The sequence below is a fragment of the Pan troglodytes genome, chromosome 17 (assembly GCF_028858775.2).
Source record: "Pan troglodytes isolate AG18354 chromosome 17, NHGRI_mPanTro3-v2.0_pri, whole genome shotgun sequence".
NCBI classification, from domain to species: Eukaryota; Metazoa; Chordata; class Mammalia; order Primates; family Hominidae; genus Pan; species Pan troglodytes.
The window spans coordinates 13,428,799-13,443,558 of record NC_072415.2 but is presented as its reverse complement, the minus strand read 5'-3'; positions in this window follow the sequence as shown (position 1 = coordinate 13,443,558).

The window sequence follows — 14,760 nt, the reverse complement described above, 5'->3', positions numbered from 1 at the left end:
TTTATGGTTTTAGATCTAACGTTTAAGTCTTTAATCCATCTTGAATTAATTTGTATATAAGGTGTAAGGAAGCGATCCAGTTTCAGCTTTCTACATATGGCTAGCCAGTTTTCCCAGTATCATTTATTATGTAGGGAATCCTTTCCCCATTTTTTGTTTTTGTCAGGTTTGTCAAAGATTAGATAGTTGTAGATATGAAGCATTATTTCTGAGGGCTCTGTTCTGTTCCATTTGTCTATATCTCTGTTTTGGTACAAGTAACATGCTGTTTTGGTTACTGTAGCCTTGTAGTATAGTTTGAAGTCTGGTAGTGTGATGCCTCCAGCTTTGTTCTTTTGGCTTAGGATTGACTTGGCGATGTGGGCTCTTTTTTGTTCCATATGAACTTTAAAGTAGTTTTTTTCCAGTTCTGTGAAGAAAGTCATTGGTAGCTTGATGGGGATGACATTGAATCTATCAATTACCTTGGGCAGTATGGCCATTTTCATGATATTGATTCTTCCTACCCATGAGCATGGAATGTTCTTCCATTTGTTTGTATCCTCTTTTATTTCATTGAACAGTGATTTGTAGTTCTCCTTGAAGAGGTCCTTCACATCCCTTGTAAGTTGGATTCCTAGGTATTTTATTCTCTCTGAAGCAATTGTGAATGGGAATTCACTCATGATTTGGCTCTCTGTTTGCCTGTTGTTGGTGTACAAGAATGCTTGTGATTTTTGTACATTGATTTTGTATCCTGAGACATTGCTGAAGTTGCTTATCAGCTTAAGGAGATTTTGGGCTGAGATGATGGGGGTTTCTAGATATACAATCATGTCATCTGCAAATAGGGACAATTTGACTTCCTCTTTCCCTAATTGAATACCCTTTATTATGACCACTATGAAGGAGTTTATGACCGCTAGGTTTGTTCTTCAAGAAATGCTAGAAAGTCCTTTGAGATTAAAAAATTAGAGTACCAAAAAAGCCATAGAATACTATAAAGCTCTATTGTAAAGCAAATATATAGAGAAATATAGCATCCTGTATTATTGTGATGTTGGTAAGTAATTTCAATCCCCTTATAGAATTTGACACCAATATACAAAAATATTTTATATGTATGTTAAAGAATACACCATGTAAAAAGGCCTAATTTGTGACATCAAGAACAACATGTGTGTTGGGAAAGACAGTCATGTAAAAGACTGGAGTTTTTATATGCTACTGAGATAACATCAGATTAAACTAGATTGTTATAACTTTGAGACGTTTCATGTCACCTGTATAGTAATCACAAAGATAATACATGTAGAATGTATACAAAAGAAAAAGAAATAAAAACATATTAGTACAAAAATTAATTAGACAAAAAGGAAGACAGCAAGAAATAAAATAAATAAACAAAAGAACTACAAAAGTAACAAAATACAATTAACAAAATGGCAGTAGTAACTCCTTAACTGCAAATAATAACCTTATATGTAACAATGTTAAATTCTCCAATAACAGACACAAGGTCACTGAAGAAATGAAAATATAAAATCGAATGAATTCTGTTTATAAGTTGTTTATAAAAATAAAAATATAAAATCAAATAAATTATGTTTATTTAAGGATAAACATGGAATGAAAGTGCAGGGATGGAAAATTATATTCTATATGGTAACCAAATCATCCTAAATAGCAACCAAAATAGAACAAAGGGGGTCACATTTACATTAGATGATTAGACTTTAAGCAAAAAACTGTCATAAAGACAAACAAGGACATTATATAATAAAAATAAATCTCCAAGAAGATATCATAATTAAAATATGCACATGAATCAGCAACTATTCCAAACACATAACACAAATAATGACAGAATTAAAAGGAGAAATAGGCTGAGTACAGTGGCTCATGCCTGCTTGTAATCCCTGCATCTTGGTGGGGGCAGAGGCAGGAGGATGGCTTGAGCCCAGGAGTTGAGACTAACCTGGGCAAGATAGCAACACTTCATCTGTGTAAGAAACAAAATTATAAATAAAAATAAAGGGAGGAATAGAGACTACCACCAAAATGATAGGAGACTTTAATAATGGAGAGGACAACCTGGGAGACCAAATGAAGACAGAGGATTGAGCAAGGAGTGGTTCAACCAAATCCAACAGACTTTTAGAAATGGTCTTCTCAACAACAGAATGCGCATGATTCTGGCATGCACATGGAACATTCTTGAGACTATATCACAAATCAGACCACAAAGAAATCAATTCAAGAAAATTAAAATCATACGAAGTATCATTTACAACTAAAATGGAATGGAACCAGAAGTGAATACCAGAAGAAAAATTTAAAAATTTGCAAATACATAAAAATCAAGTAACATGCTCCTAAACAACATTATGGGTTAAAGAAGAAATCACAGTGAAAATTTCAACATAACTGGAGACAAAGCATAACAAAATTATTGAATGCATCTAAAGCTTGTATTCAATTGTAGTAGTAAATGTTTGCATTTAAAAAAATCTATCTAAATCAACTAGTAAATGTAATCAAACATCAGCAAAGAATAAGAATTTCAGCAGTTATGAATAAATAACAATTAAAAGCCATAGAAAAATCAATTAAAGTTTGGTTTTATTGAAAAGATTAAGAAAACTGACAAACAGATTAAAAGAAAAAAGAAGATACCTCAAATAATTAAATTCATAAATAAAAGAGGAGGTATTACTACTGATGCCACAAAAGTAGGAAAAGAAGAGATTATAAAAGTTTAATTCCAAGTATATGCCAAAAAATATGATAAGCTAAGAGAAATAGACAAATGTCTAGAAATACAGATTATACTAAAAATAAACCATAAAAAATCTGAATAGGCATATAAGTAGTAACAACAACCTCCCCTCAAAAAGCCCAGGCCCGGATCACTTCATTAAATATATATTTTTTTCAAAATGTTAAAGCAGGGTTAACACCAACCCTTCTTAAACTACTTCAGAACAATGAAAAAGATAAAACAATTTCCAACTTATTTTATGAGCCCAGCATTAACACAACACCAAACCCCACAAAGACACTAAGGAGAAAAAAAATACAACTACAAATCAATTTTCCTGTTGACTATTGATGTAAAAATTCTCCTCGGAGCATTAGAACACCAAATTCAATAATATATTGCAAGGATTATACACCATGATGAAGAAGGAGTTATCTCTCCAATGAAAGTATTGTTCAACACGTGTAAATCAATCTATTTGTTTTTTATTTTTTTATTATACTTTAAGTTCTAGGGTACATGTGGACAACATGCAGGTTTGTTACATAGGTTTACATGTGCCATGTTGTTTTGCTGCACCCATCAACTCATCATTTACATTAGATATTTCTCCTACTGCTATCTCTCCTCTAGCCCTCCAGCCCCTGACAGGCCCCATTGTGTGATGTTACCTGGCTTGTGTCCAAGTGTTCTCATTGGTAAATTCCCACCTATGAGTGAGAACATGTGGTGTTTGGTTATCTGTCCTTGTGATAGTTTGCTGAAAATGATGGTTTCTGGCTTCATCCAAGTCCCCACAAAGGACAAAAACTCATCTGTTTTTATGGCCGCATACTATTCCATGGTGTATACGTGCTGCATTTTCTTAATCAGTTATATCGTTGATGGACATTTGGGTTGGTTCCAAGTCTTTGCTATTGTGAATAGTGCTGCAATAAACATACGTGTGCTTGTGTCTTTATAGTGGCATGATTTATAATCCTTTGGGTATATGCCCAGTAATGGGATTGCTGGGTCAGATGGTATTTCTAGTTCTAGATCCTGGAGGAATGGCCACACTGTCTTCCACAATGGTGGAACTAATTTGCAATCCCTCCAACAGTGTAAAAGCCTTCCTATTTTTCCACATCCTTTCCAGCATCTGTTGTTTCCTGACTTTCAAATAATCACCATTCTAACTGGCGTGAGATTGTATCTCACTGTGGTTTTGATTTGCATTTCTCTGATGACCAGTGATGATGAGCATTTTCTCATGTGTCTGTTGGCTGCATATATGTCTTCTTTTGAGAAGTGTCTGTCCATATCCTTTGCCCAATTTTTGATGGTGTTTTTTTCTTGTAAATTTGTGTAAGTTTTTTGTAGATTCTTGATACTAGCCCTTTGTCAGATGGATAGATTGCCCACAATTTTCTCCCATTCTGTAGGTTGTCTATTCATGCTGTTGGTAGTTTCTCTTACTGTGCAGAAGCGCTTTAGTTTAATTAGATCTGATTTGTCTATTCTGGCTTTTGTTGCCATTGCTTTTGGTATTTTAGTCATGAAATCTTTGCCCATGCCTATGAACTGAATGATGTAGCCTAGGATTTCTTCTAGTGTTTTTATGGTTTTAGGCCTAACATTTAAGTCTTTAATCCCTGTTGAATTAATTTGTGTATAAGGTGTAAGGAAGGGATCCAGTTTCAGCTTTCTACCTATGACTAGCTAGTTTTCCCAGCACCATTTATTAAATAGGGAATCCTTTCTCCATTGCTTGTTTTTGTCAGGTTTTTCAAAGATCAGATGGTTGTAGATGTGTTGTGTTATTTCTGAGGCCTCTGTTCTGTTCCATTGGTCTATAGATCTGTTTTGATATCAGTACCATGCTGTTTGGTTACTGTAGCCTTGTAGTATAGATTGAAGTCAGATAGTGTGGTGCCTCCGGCTTTTTTCTTTTTGCTTAGATTGTCTTGGCGATATGGGCTCTTTTTTGGTTCCATATGAACTCTAAAGTAGTATTTTCTAATTCTGTGAAGAAAGTCATTCGTAGCTTGATGGGGATGGCATTGAATCTGTAAATTACCTAGGGCAGTATGGCCATTTTCACAATATTGGTTATTCCTATCCATGAGCATGGAATGTTCTTCCATTTGTTTGTGTCCTCTTTTATTTCGTTGAGCAGTGATTTGTAGTTTTCCTTGAAGAGTCGTTCACATCCCTTGTAAGATGTATTCCAAGGTATTTTATTCTCTTTGTAGCAATTGTCAATGGGAGCTCACTCATGATTTGGCTCTCTGTTGGTCTGTTACTGGTGTATACAAATTCTTGTGATTTTTGCATATTGATTTCTTATCCTGAGACTTTGCTAAAGTTGCTTATCAGCTTAAGGAGATTTTGGGCTGAGACGATGGGGTTTTCTAAATATACAATCATGTCATCTGCAAACAGAGATAATTTGACTTCCTAATTGAATACCTTTGTTTCTTTCTCTTGCCTGATTGCCCTGGCTGTGGGTTTGTCATAAATAGCTGTTATTATTTTGAGATACATTTCATCAATATGTAGTTTATTGAGAGTTTTTAGCAGGAAAGACTGTTGAATTTTGTCAAAGGCCTTTTCTATATCTATGGAGACAGTCATGTGGTTTTTGTCATTGATTCTGTTTATATGATGGATTACATTTATTAATTTGTGTATGTTGTACCAGCCTTGCATTCCAGGGATGAACAGTACTTGATCGTGGTGGATAAGCTTTTTGATATGCTGCTGGATTCCATTTGCCAGTATTTTATTGAGGATTTTCACATGGATGTTCATCAAGGATATTGGTCTAAAATTCTCTTTTTTTTGTTTTGTCTCTGCCAGGGTTTGGTATCAGGATGATACTGGTCCCATAAAATGAATTAGGGAGGATTTCCTCTTTTTCTATTGATTGGAATAGTTTCAGAAGGAATGGTACCAGCTCATTTTTGTACCTCTGGCAGGATTCAGCTGTGAATCCATTTGGTCCTGGATATTTTTTTGTTGGTATGCTATTAATTATTGCCTCAATTTTCAGATCCTGTTATTGGTCTATTCAGAGATTCAACTTCTTCCTGGTTTAATCTTGGGAGGGTGTATGTGTCCAGGAATTTATCCATTTCTTCTAGATTTTCTAGTTTATTTGTGTAGAGGAGTTTATAGTATTCTCTGATGGTAGTTTGTATTTCTGTGGGATCAGTGATGATATACCATTTATCATTTTTTATTGTGTCTATTTGATTCTTGTCTTTTTTCTTCTTTATTAGTCTTGCTAGTGGTCTATCAATTTTGTTGATCTTTCAAAAAATCAGCTCCTAAATTCATTGATTTTTTAAGGGTTTTTTTGTCTCTATCTCCTTTAGTTCTGCTCTGATCTTTCTTGCCTTTTGCTTGTTTTTGAATTTGTTTGCTCCTGTTTCTCTAGTTCTTTTAATTGTGATGTGGGGCTGTCGATTTTAGATCTTTCCTGCTTTCTCTTGTGGGCATTTAGTGCTATAAATTTCCCTCTGCACACTCCTTTAGATGTGTCCCAGAGATTCTGGTGTTTTTTGTCTTTGTTCTCACTGGTTTCAAAGAACATCTTTATTTTTGCCTTCATTTCGTTATTTGCCCAGTAGCCATTCAGAAGCAGGTTGTTCTGTTTCCATGTGTTTGTGCCATTTTGAGTGAGTTTCTTAATTCTAAGTTCTAATTTGATTGCACTGTGATCTGAGAGACAGTTTGTTGTGATGTCTGTTCTTTTACATTTGATGAGGAGTGCTTACTTCCAATTATGTGATCAATTTTAGAATAACTGTGATGTGGTGCTGAGAAGAATGTTTATTCTGGTGATATGGGGTGGAGAATTCTGTAAATTTCTATTAGGTCCACTTGGTGCAGAGCTGAGTTCAAGTCCTGGATATCCTTGTTAACCTTCTGTCTTGTTGATCTGTCTAATATTGACAGTGGAGTGTTAAAGTCTCCCATTATTATTGTGTGGGAGTCTAAGTCTGTTTGTAGGTATCTAAGGACTTACTTTACGAATCTGTGTGCTCCTGTATTGAGTGCATATATATTTAGGGTAGTCAGCGCTTCTTGCTGAATTGATCCTTTTACCATTATGTAATGGCCTTCTTTGTGTCCTTTGATCTTTGTTGGTTTAAATTCTGTTTTATCAGAGACTAGGATTGCAACCCCTGCTTTTTTTTAATTTTTAATTTTTTTGCTTTCCATTTGCTTGGTAGATCTTCCTCCATCCCTTTATTTTGAGCCTATGTGTGTCTCTGCATGTGAGATGGGTCTCCTGAATACAACACACTGATGGGTCTTGACTCTTTATCCAATTTGACAGTCTATGTCTTTTTATTGAGTCATTTAGCCCATTTACATTTAAGGTCAATACTGTTATGTGTGAATTTGATCCTGTCATTGTTATGTTAGCTCACTGTTTTTCCTGTTAATTGATGCAGCTTCTTCATAGTATCGATGGTCTTTACAATTTGGCATATTTTTTGCAGTGGCTGGTACCGGTAGTTCCTTTCCATGCTTAGTGCTTCCTTCAGGAGCTCTTTTAAGGCAGGCCAGGTGGTCTCAAAATCTCTCAGCATTTGCTTGTCTGTAAAGGATTTTATTTCTCCCTCACTTATGAAGCTTAGTTTAGCTGGATATGAAATTCTGGGCTGAAAATTCTTATCTTTAAGAATGTTGAATATTGACCCCCACTCTCTTCTGGCTTCTAGGGTTTCTGCTGAGAGATCTGCTATTAGTTTGATGGGTTTCCCCTTGTGGGTAACCCGACCTTTCTCTCTGGCTGCCCTTAACATTCTTTCCTTCATTTCAACCCTGGTGAATCTGACAATTAGTATCTTGGGGTTGCTCTTATCCAGAAGTAACTTTGTGGTGTTGTCTGTATTTCCTGAATTTGAATGCTGGCCTGCCTTGCTACATTGGGAAAATTCTCCTGAATAACATCCTAAGGAGTGTTTTCCAACTTGGTTCCATTCTCTCTGTCACATTTAGGTACACCAAGCAAACATAGATTTGGTCTTTTCACATAGTCCCATTTTTCCTGGAGGCTTTGTTCATTTCTTTTCACTCTTTTTACTCTAAACTTGTCTTCTCACTTTATTTTATTAATTTGATCTTCGATCACTGATATCCTTTCTTCCACTGGATTGAATCAGCTATTGAAGCTTGTGCATGTGTCACAAAGTTCTTGGGCCATGGTTATCAGCTCCATAAGGTCATTTAAGGTATTCTCTACACTGTTTATTCTAGTTAGCCATAGTCTGACCTTTTTTCAAGGATTTTAGCTTCCTTGCGATGTGTTCGAACATGCTCTTTTAGCTTGGAGAAGTTTGTTATTACCAGCCTTCTGAAGCCTCCTTCTGTCAACTCGTCAAAGTCACTCTCCCTCCAGCTTTGTTCCATTGCTGGTGAGGAGCTGCAATCCTTTGGAAGAAAAGAGGTGCTCTGGTTTTTAGGATTTTCAGCTTTTCTGTTCTGGTTTCTTCCCATCTTTGTGGTTTTATCTATCTTTGGTATTTGATGTTGGTAACCTACAGATGGGGTTTTGGTGTGGATGTCCTTTTTGTTTATGTTGATGCTATTCCTTTCTGTTTGTTAGTTTTCCTTCTGACAGTCAGGTCCCTCAGCTGCAGGTCTGTTGGAGTTTGCTGGAGGTCCACTCCAGACCGTGTTTGCCTGGGTATCAACAGAGAAGGCTGCAGAACAGCAAATATTGCTGCTTGATCCTTCCCTGGAAGATTCGTTGAAGAGGGTCTCCCACCTGTATGAGGTGTCTGTTGGCCCTTACTATGAGATGTCTCTCAGTTAGGCTACACGGGGTTCAGGGACCCATTTGAGGAGGCAGTATGTCCATTCTCAGAGCACAAACACCATGCCAGGAGAACCACTGCTCTCTTCAGAGCTGTCAGATGGGAGGTTTAAGTCTGCAGAAGTTTCTGCTGCCTTTTATTCAGCTATGCCCTGTCCGCAGAGGTGGAGTTTATAAAGGCAGTAGGCCTTGCTGAGCTGTGAGTGGCTCTACCCTGTTCAAGCTTCCTGGCCACTTTGTTTACCTACTGAAACCTCAAAAATTGTGGATTCACCTCCACCTGCTCAGCTGCAGCAGGAAGGTTAATCTCAGACTGCTGCACTGGCAGTAAGCAAGGCCCTATGGGTGTGGGACCCAATGAATCAGGCACAGGAGAGAATCTGCTGGTCTGCCAGTTGCTAAGACTGTGCAAAAAGTGCAGCATTTGGGCAAGAGTGTCCTGTTTTTCCAGGTACAGTCTGTCATGCCTTCCCTTGGCTAGGAAAGGAAAATCCCCCAACCCCTTGCACTTCCTGGGTGAGTTGATGCCCTGCCCTGCTTCAGCTCACCCTCCATGGGATGAACTCACTGTCCAATCAGTCCCAATGAGATGAATCAGGTAGCTCAGTTGGAAATGCAGAAATCACCCATCTTGCATTGATCACACTGGGAGCTGCAGACCAGAGCTCTTCCTATTTGGCTATATTGGAATGAGAGTTTAAATCAATCAGTTTAATATGTCACATTAACAGAGTAAAAGATGTAAACCACACAATCACCTCAAATAATGCAGAAAAGCCAACTGACAGTATTAATCATCTTTTCAAGATAAAAAAAACTCAATAAACTAGAAATAAAAGGAAACTAACATAGCAAAATATATGTAAATAACTCATCACCAACTGGGTTCAACAGCTCATGCCTATAGTCCCAGCAGTTTGGGTGGCTGAGGTGGGTGGATGATTTTAGGTCAGGAGTTCCAGACCAGCCTGACCAACATGGTGAATCCCAGTCTCTACAAAAAATATTAACATTAGCTTGACTTTGTGGTATGTGCCTGTAGTCCCAGCTACCAGGGAGGCTGAGGCATGAGAATAGCTTGAACTTGGGAGGTGGAGGTTGCAGTGAGCCCAGATCATGCCACTGCACTCCAGCCTGGTTGACAGAGCAAGATCCTATCTCAGAAAAACAAAAACAACAACAAAAACAAAAAAACAAAAACAATCATCACTAATATTATACTGAATTCTGAAGTGTGGAAAGTTTATCCTCTAAGATTAATAATAAGGCAAGATATTCACTGTTGCCACATCTATTCAAAAATAGCAGTGAAAGTCCTGGCAAAACAACTAGGCAATGAAAAAAAGAAAAGATCCACATTCTAAAGGAAGAAGTAAAATTACCTGTTACTTATGATATGATGTTATATACAAAAAAAATCCTATATGCTGAAAACAATACCTGTTAGAACTAATAGTTGCATTTAGCAAAATTGCAGAATACAAAATTAAGTGTATTTCTCTTCATTACGAGGTACAATCCAAGTTTTTAAAATTCCATTGAAAATAGCATTAAGAAGAATATACTTTGGAATAAACAAGCAAAGAGATGTAAGACTAGTATACTAGAAGTTACAAGATGTTGCTGAAGAAAAGTCACAAACAATGGGGAAGATATTCTATATTTGTAGATTAGACAATTGAAAAGATATCCCATATTCATAAATTAGAAAACAATATTCTTAAGTCTATACTAATGAAATCAACAACAGATTAAATGCAATAGCTATATAAATCATAACAATATTTACTTGCCGAAATACAAAATTCTAAAACATATGAAATCTCAAGATTGAAAATAGCCAATTAAACTTGTAAAATAATGTCAATTGTGGAGCCCTTACAGTTTTTAAATCAAAAACTAATTGCAGTGCTGTTGAACTCTTTTCAAATGTGGTATTTTGAGGCCAGGTTCTATGGCTTACACGTGTAACCTCAGCATTTTGTGAGGCTGAGGTAGGAGGATTGCTTGAACCCAGGAGTTCAAACCACACTGGATATCCTAGTGAGAACACCCATCGCTAAAAAAAAATTAAAATTAAAATTAACCTGGCAATGTGACATGAACCTGTAGTCTCAGCTATTCCAGAGGCTGAAGTGAGAGGATTTTTTAAGCCTGGGAGAGCAAGGCTGCAGTGAGCCATGGTCGCACCAGTGCACCCCAGCCTGGATGACAGAGAACCTGTCTCAAAAAGTAAAAAGGAGAAAATCTGAAAAGAAATGTATTAAATCAAGACATGTAGACATAGAAAATAAGAGAGACCCCTCTCTCCACAAAACCTTGTATATATGGTCAAAATGATCTTCAACAAGGGTGCAAAGGCCAAACTATGGAGAGGGAATAATAGCCCCCTTTAACACAAAAACGGTATGAAGATTTGCTATCAACATGTAAAATATAGAAGTCAGAATTGTAGTTTATACTATATTTTTTTAAAAACTCAAAATGTGTAAATCTGAAAGTCTTACACAAAAATATAAGGGAAAAATATCCAAAATTATGCCATGGAATTTGGCAATGGGTTCTTGACTGCCAGTAGCCCCACATCCCTGGAGCATCCATCCGCTCACCGCTGCCTGGTGCTGGGTCCTTCCACACCTGTCACACTGCTTTGTGCGGGGCTCTGAGGGGCACGAGCCAGGACACCAGGCCGAGCACAGGGCACAGGCCGGGCGTTCTCCGGCTATTCGAGGGCAGGCTGTCCCCATGACAGCCTCAGGCGCAGGAGGGAGGACCGCCTGATTCGAGTCTGCGGAAGGAGGAAGAAGCTCGTTTCCTGAGCCAGCAGGGACACAGAGGCGGATGCGGGACACAGGGACACAGGGGTGGATGCCATAAAAATATATGGCATATATTTTGAAACATGGCCGCAATTTGAATTATTAGAGTGTTATGCTGAAACTGCACCAAAATTTATCATTCCAGTGACTACAGGGAATTTTTAATAGTTGTTATTTTTATAATAAAATTAAACTTTAATGAAATAACTGACTTTCAAACTTCAGCAAGAGGACAAATATTCAGCCAGAGGTATCAGTTCCCGGTTTCTGCTTCGGGTCCTCTCTGGTCTCCCACAGCCCCTCTTGCATCACTCAGGTCTAAGGGGCCACCTGGCCTGGCCTGTGTTCCCTCGTCCCTCCCCTTCCCCACCCAGATCCTGCAGCGCCTTCCTGGGGCAGGGGCGGCGAACCGTCCAGAGCGGGAGGCTCCATCGCCCAGGGCAGCACCGCTCCGCCCCTCTCCACACCTGCCCAGCCCCTGGCAAAGGAGTCGCCTGGGCCTGGCCCGCTGCCCGCCCCCCAATGCCTGCCCTGTGCCTGCAATGGCGACGCTGCCAACAAGAGGTGCCAGAGACCACAGACCGCGGCGCAACCCGCCCGGAGAGCAGGGTCCCACTCACCTGGGAGCGGGGGCACGTCCCTTCCGGTAGGCGATGGAGTTAAGATTGTTTCCTTATTTATTTTGCTTAAAACTGGTAGAATGTCACTATTATATGAAGTACCCATGACTCTCTCAGTAAATTTGAGCAAACGTTTATTAGTTTTTGTCAGTTTAACTAGTTCTTTTGTGTCTATTATTAAGGTGAAATTTAACTTCTATCTGAAATCAGTAAGATATAGAGAGATTTTAATGACAAGTGAATATTTTTTTCTCAGGGGGAACTGAATTATGAATTGAATGAATGAATTATGAATTAAATGAATGAATTCATTAGCAAGGTAGAGAGGACACTAACCAATCGGTAGTTTTAATCAATCTGTATTCCCTCCCCCCTCCCTCTTTGTTTTTTGTTTGTTTGTTTGTTTTTGAGACAGAGTTTTGCTCCGTCGCCCAGGCTGGAGTGATGTGGCGCGATCTTGGCTCACTACAACCTCCGCCCCCCGGGTTCAAGCGACTCTCTGCCTCAGACCCCTGAGTAGCTGGGATTACAGGCGCCAGCCACCATGCCCAGTTAATTTTTGTGTTTTCATTAGAGGCGGGGTTTCACCACGTTGGCCAGGCTGGTCTCAAACTCCTGACCTCGGGTGATCCGCTCACCTTGGCCTCTCAAAGTGTTGGGATTATAGGCGTGAGCCACCAGTCCCGGCCCCTCCTACCCCTCTGTATTATGACCATGTGTACCCAGCATTTAGCTCCCACCTATGAAAGAGAACATGTGGTATTTTGTTTTTTGCTTTTGCATTAGTTTTCTGGAAACAATGCATTCATGTTGCTTCAAATGGCATAATTTTGAGTTTTTTCTGGCTGTATAGTATTCCATAAGTCTTTATCCAATCCACCACTGATGGATGTCTGGATTAAGTCTATGTCTTTGTGATTGTGAATACTGCTGTGATAAAAATATAGCTACATGTGTCTTTTTGATAGGGTATTTATTTTCTTTCGGATATATACCCAGTAATGGGGTTACTGGATTGAATGGTAGATCAACTCTCAGTTCTTTAAGAAATCCCCAACCTGCTTTCCACAGTGGCTGAACTAATTTACATTCCTTCAGAAAGTGTATAAGTGTTCTCTATTCTCTAAATCTTCACCAATATGTGTTTTTCTTTTGACTTTTCAAAAAAAGCCATTCTGACCGGTGTGAAATGGTATTTCATTTAGGTTTTGATTTGCATTTCTTTAATAAATAATGATGATGAGCACTTTTACATATGTTTGTTGGGTGCTTGTGTGTATGTCTTCTTTTGAAAAGTGTCCGTTCATGTCCTGTTGCCCACTTTTTAATGGAGTTACTTGCTGCTTGCTTGTTGATTTGTTTAAGTTCCTTATAGGTTCTGCATAATAGACCTCTGTTAGATGCGTAGTTTGTGAATATTTTCTTTCATTCTGTGGGTTATCTCTTTACTACCTTGATAGTTTCTCTTGTTGTGCAAAAGTTTTTCAGTTTAATTAAATCCCACTTGTCATTTTTTGTTTTAGTTGCAATTGCTTTTGAGGACTTAGCCATAAATTATTTGCCAAAGCTGTTATCAAGAAAAGTATTTCCTAGGTTTTTTTCTAGGCGTTTTATAGCTTGAGATTTTTCATTTAACTCTTTAATCCATCTTAAGCTAATTTTTGTATTTGGTGAAATATGGGGGTCTAGTTTTATTCTTCTGCATATGACTAGCCAGTTATCCCCGCATTATTTATTAAATAAAGTCTTTTTCCCATTCCTTACTTTTGTCAACTTTGTTAAAGATGTGATGGTTGCAGGCATGTGGCCTTAGTTTCTAGTACTCTAGTCTGTTCCATTGGTCTATGTGTCTGTTTTTCTACCAGTACCATGTTGTTTTGATTACTATAGTCTTCTAATATGGTTTGAAGTCATGAAATATGATGTCTCTAGCCTATGTCTCTAGCCTTAGTATTGCTTTGGCTTGGCTAGCCTATGTCTCTAGCCTTAGTATTGCTTTGGCTTGGCTATTCAGACTCCTTTTAGGTTCCATATAAATTATAGATGTTTTCTATTTTGTGCAAAATGACAGTAGTAGTTTGATAGGAAAAGCATTGAATCTGTAAATCGCTTTGAGCAGTATACTCATCTGCACGCAGATGATACTCCAGTGTATGTTCTGTGGTTGATGAGTGAAGTGTATTGTAATTCCAAATGGTCAAGCCAGACCCTGCCCCCGCCCGGCTGCTCCTCTGCCAGAGCTCGAGACCTCTAGCCAGGGGCCCTCTAGAGCCACTGGGGATGGGGCTGAGGGCCGCTTCCCGCCCCCATGCAGCTGCTGCAGGGCAGACCGCCTGGCTTGGCCGTAGCCACAGGGACATCTGGCCCTGCTTCCGAGATGCGGGGGAGTGCGGGCAGGCTCAGGAGTTGCCTGGAGGCTGCTGCCTGCACACAGAAGGTGGCTGCAGCTTGGGATCCCAGGCGGGCTGGAGGTGCATGGCCTGGTTGGCCTCGGGATCGCCAGCGCGCCCAGCCTGAGGGCCCCCAGGCCGTGCCTCCCACCCACTCCTCCACCTGAGAGAGATCGGGGCCACTGTCATGGGCACTCGGCAGTCACCCCATGTGGGGTTGAGCGGCGGGTTTTCAGTTCTCGCCCCTGTGCAGCCGCCACCGCCGGGCAGAATGCCTGGCTTGGCCACAGCCACAGGGACACCTGGCCCTGGTTCTGCAAGACTGGGAGCGCAAGCGGGCTCAGGGGTTGCCAGGCAGCTGCTGCCTGCACACAGAGGG